Genomic DNA, 4,983 nt, shown 5'->3' on the forward strand with positions numbered 1-4,983 from the left:
AAGACAGTTTTTCTGACTTCCACTTATTATAAATTCATTCATTCCACAAAATTTTTTCAATGCCTACTATGTTGCCAGGTGTTGGGGGATACAGGGGTTAAGTAGAGACTTGGTTACTACTCTTCTTAGATGCTTGTAGTCTAAAAATGGAAAGCAAAGAATAGAAAACCAAAAATAATAATAATAACATTGTGGTAACTGCTATGAAGAAATCAAGATGCTTAGATGCAGTAGAGAGAGCAAGAATATTTTATTTTTACTTACACAGAAATGCTCCTGTATACCAAATCTGCTACCCAAATCATTGCATTTTCTTTAATTGAAAATAAATACACATTTAATGCTTCCATGCACTTAGTAAGTTTCTTATGGTTTTTGAAATGACTTATTAATTTCTCTTGTCAGCGTTGTGTTCATACTGAATGTAAAATATACTAGTGTTTCTGTAGGGCAATTTGGAATCATTAGTAAAATTAGCAATGCATATAGATTTTAACCCAACAATTTCATGAAATTTGACAACTTTCATGTTTAAAGGCCAAAGGAGAAGATCTAAAAGAGAGATTAAGAGATGAGAAAAAAGAATTCCTTTGTCTAGGAAGGGATAAACAGCTGGCATTTATATAGTACTTACTATGATCCAGGATCTGTCTACTCAGGTTGTTTAGTGATTTACTTCCACAGTTCTGTGAAGGAGGTATTATTATCCTGGTTTTACAGATGAGGAATTGGAAGCCCAACAAGGTATTAAGTAACTTGCCACAAGTCCTACAGCCAGCGAGTGGCAGGACTAGGAGCTAGAAGTAAGTTCTCCTAGTTGCAAGTGCTTGCACTATACCCATGTATCATCACTTGGCCCTGTCATCTGACACTCATCTCTAGATAGTTTCTGAACTGTATAGTTCCCAAGTGGCCCACTAATTGCCTCATCCAGTAGACTTACTTGAGAATTTATTTTTCTTGACATTCTGTGTAACATTTGATTCTTTTGAGCATTTATCTTCATTCTTAAAACATTTTCTTTATCTTAAGGTACTTTAGGTTCCGCATGCCTTGTTTCCTATCTTTTTACATACAAAATGCTAGTGGTTTCTCTGTGGCTCTAGCAATACCCACTGCATGTGCAAAAATTAAGATATGTTTTCAAAAAACAAAAGCTCATTTAGCATAATGGTTAAAATCAGAATATTTGAAATCAGTTCTAGATTCAAGTCCTGGCCCTGCCACTTACTACCTGAGGACCCTAGGGGAGTAACTTCACTTCCCTCAACCTAATTTTATTCATCTATAATATAAAATGTGGACAGTTGTGTGGATTAAATGGAAAGAGTGCGTGTAAAGCACTTAGCATAGTGCTGAACACAAATGCTCAATAATACTTAGTAAGTATTAGTTGTTGATGTTACCATATTACGTCGTAAACATTTGAATTTTTTTCCTTAAACAGATTTTATTTCTACATTGTCTTCCTTTGTTAGGTAGAGAGAGGAATTTAATGTTGTAAGAAAGAATTCTTCCTGCCTTTTTATTTTTTAACTTAAAGGTCTTATATATTGGTAAGTTTGTGTTTTCCCTTTGTGCCTGATTGTCAGTTTTACCAGATACAATCCTTGACTCACATTTTCCTGCCTTGAGTATTTTAAATATGTTTCTCCATTTTTATTCTGGCATAAAGTGTTGCTGTTGAAAAGCTAATAATTGCCTAATTTTTTCCCTTATGCCGTTTGCTATTTTTGCCCAGATGTCAACAGGATTTTTTTCTTTTTCTTTAAATCCTAGTAATTTTACTAGACCATGTCTTGGAGTTGGCCATTTTAGGTTTATATTCTCATATACACTCTGTGCTCTTTCAGTAAGTAGCTTCAGATCTTTTTATTTTATTTTTATTTATTTATTTATTTTTAAAATTTCTTTAATTGATTTATTTTTGGCTGCGTTGGGTCTTTGCTGCTGTGCGCAGGCTTTCTCTAGTTGCAGCGAGCGGGGGCTACTCTTTGTTGCGGTGCGCGGGCTTCTCATCGCGGTAGCTTCTCTTGTTGCAGAGCACAGGCTTTAGGCGCCTGGGCTTCAGGAGTTGTGGCTCGCGGGCTCTGGAGTGCAGGCTCAGTAGTTGTGGCGCACGGGCTTAGTTGCTCCGCGGCATGTGGGATCTTCCCGGACCAGGGCTCGAACCCGTGTCCCCTGCATTGGCAGGCAGATTCTTAACCACTGTGCCACCAGGGAAGTCCATATGTTTTTAATATTTGATTTGTTCCCTTGCTTTGGTTTTCTTCTTTGGGGACTCTTACTATTTGTGGGTTGGATCTTCTTTGCCTATCTTCAGTATTTTCTGAAGTATATTCACTTTTTCTCAAATTAAAAAAAAAAAATCTCTTAATTTCTTTCTTATTTTAAAATTCTTTCCCTTTTCACTGCTGTTTCTCTTAAATGCGTTATCTGTTGTGTTTATTTGTGGCTCTTATATTCCTTTTAGATTTGTTTTAATTTCAGGAGTTAATTTTTTCATTTTGTTTCTAATTTTTTTTGAGGTGTGATTGACATAACATTATATTAGTTTCAGGTGTATAATGTACTGATTTGATACTGCTATATATTGCAAAATGATCACCACAATAAGTCCAGTTAGCATCCATCAATATACATAGTTACAAAATATTTTTTTCTTGTGATGAGACCTTTTAAGATCCTCTCTCCTACCTACTTTCAAATATGCAGTACAGTATTGTTAACTACAGTCACCATGCTGTACGTTACATCCCCTTCATTATGGATTATAGTCTTTATCATCAAGAAGTACACATCTTTTGTCTTGTTTACAGCTTTTTCCCTGAATTCAATCTTGTCTGATCTTACAGTTCATGAATGTAGCTTTCTTATTATTTATGTTTGCTTGGTAGCCTTCCCTTTTATTTTCAGTCTTTCTGAATTACTTTATATGAGATACATCTCTTTTTAAAAGATCTTAATTAGATTAAAATTTAAATTTAATTTCGATTTGCATACCATAAAATTCACTCCTAGATTTTTATATGTAACTTGTAGTTTGATTTTCTTTATTAGTCAGTCTAGGAGTTTTTCTTTAATGGATGAGTTTAGCTCACTTTTATTTTATCTTTTTTTTGGCTGCTTTGGGTCTTCATTGCTGTGTGCGGGCTTTCTCCATTTGCGGTGGCTTCTCTTGCTGCGGAGCACGGGCTCTAGGCTCACGGGCTTCAGTAGTTGTGGTGCACAGGCTCAGTAGTTGTGGCTCGCAGGCTCTAGAGCTCGGGCTCAGTAGTTGTGGTGCACGGGCTCTAGGGCCCGTGGGCTTCAGTAGTTGTGGCTCGCGGGCTTGGTAGGTGTAGCTTGCGGGCTCTAGAGCGCAGGCTCAGTAGTTGCGGCGCACGGGCTTAGTTGCCCTGCAGCATGTGGGATCTTCCCGGACCAGGGCTCGAACCCGTGTCCCCTGCATTGGCAGGTGGATTCTCAACCACTGCACCACCAGGGAAGCCCGGCAGGTGGCTTCTTAACCACTGTGTCACCAAGGAAGTCCCAGCTCATTTTTATTTATTGATGTATGTTTGGTTTTATTTCTGTTGTCAAAAGAGCTGTTAGGATCTGTTCATATGGCTTTCTTGCCTTTCATGTCATTCACTGTATGATCCATTATTAGTATAGTTTCATTTTGTATGTGTCCTCTGATTATTTTCAAGCTCTACATTTTTGTCTTGCAGGTTCACTTTTTAGCTAATAACATGTATACTTAATTTTTTTCTCAACTTTTCATTTAAGATATCAATCCTACAAGAAAAGTAGAAAGAAATAGTCCAGTGAACACCTCCGTGTCATTCCGCTAGATTCACCAGCTGTTAATATTTTGCTGCATTTGCTTTATTTCTGCCTCTATGTACATTTTTTTCCCTAAATATTTGTGGGTAACTTATAAACTTATGATTCTTCATCCATAACTACTACTTCAGCATGTATTTCTCAAGAACAAGGACACTTTCTTACTTAGACACAATACTGGTATAACTTCCATTGATATGACATCTATATGGAGTCCATATTTAAATTTCCCCAGTTGTCTCAGTAATGTCCTTTATAACCTTTTTGTTTGTTTTTGATCCAATTAAGGATCATGAGTTGCATTTAGTTGTGTCTTTTTTTTTTTTTTTTTGTCTCCTTTAATCTAGATCAGTCTCCCAGGCTTTTTTTCTTCCATAAAAAATCCAGGTAAATGTCCCAACATTTGAATTCATCTGTTAGGGATCTTACTGAACTGTGATTAGATACAGTTAAATGTTCTTGGCAAGAATACATTGTAGGTTATATATCCTTCTCATTATGTCAGTCAAGAAACAGTATCAGTTTGTCCCATTATTGGTCAGGCTGATTTTGATCACATGGTTAAGGTGGTGTCAGTTCTCTGTTTTTTACAGTATCTTTTAACTTCTTATGAGCAATTACTGCATAGTATTTTTCTGCTTCCATCCCCTTTAATTGCTCATTTTTATATTACATTTAAAACACGTACATCTCTGTTACGTAAAATCAATATATCAAATATCTTTGACCTCAGCTATAGAGGATGAGGAAGATGAAAAAATCAACATACCTGCAGTGTCTCCCACCTTTCCTTCTTCTCTTCCAAGTTTGCTTATTTATCCACTTTTTTTTAAAATGAAGAAAAAGGAACGTAAAATTGATAGTCATTATAAAAATGAATGAAAACATGCTTCAGGTATATATTTTCAGTCATGTGGGTGAAGCCCATCCATGGGATGTAGTGAGGTTGGAGCAGTTGGAAGAGACTGGTGGTTTGATCCTTCTAATCTTGTAGGCTTTAATTATGGTGGGTAGAATTATTTTCTGGGCTGCAGTAGCAAACGGCAGAACACTCATCTGGGACCAGTGTCTAGCTGAGAGTCACCCCTGACCCTCAGATTTTCCTACTCCTCACCTTCATATGTGTCTAAGTGTGCCTATTATTCTTTTCTTCAG

General features: G+C 36.6%; 1 protein-coding gene and 1 long non-coding RNA gene across 6 annotated transcripts in view; one reads left to right on the forward strand and one right to left on the reverse strand.

Moving 5' to 3' along the window:
- Positions 1-4,983, reverse strand: part of LOC309623865 — a 543,116-nt gene that overhangs the window by 108,874 nt on the left and 429,259 nt on the right. The gene's annotated exons all lie outside the window — the stretch shown is intronic.
- CREBRF (CREB3 regulatory factor) overlaps positions 1-4,983 on the forward strand; it is a 61,596-nt gene that overhangs the window by 50,941 nt on the left and 5,672 nt on the right. The window lies entirely within an intron of this gene.

Source organism: Balaenoptera borealis, assembly GCF_965194805.1.
Source record: "Balaenoptera borealis genome assembly, chromosome: 2".
Lineage (NCBI taxonomy): Eukaryota > Metazoa > Chordata > Mammalia > Artiodactyla > Balaenopteridae > Balaenoptera > Balaenoptera borealis.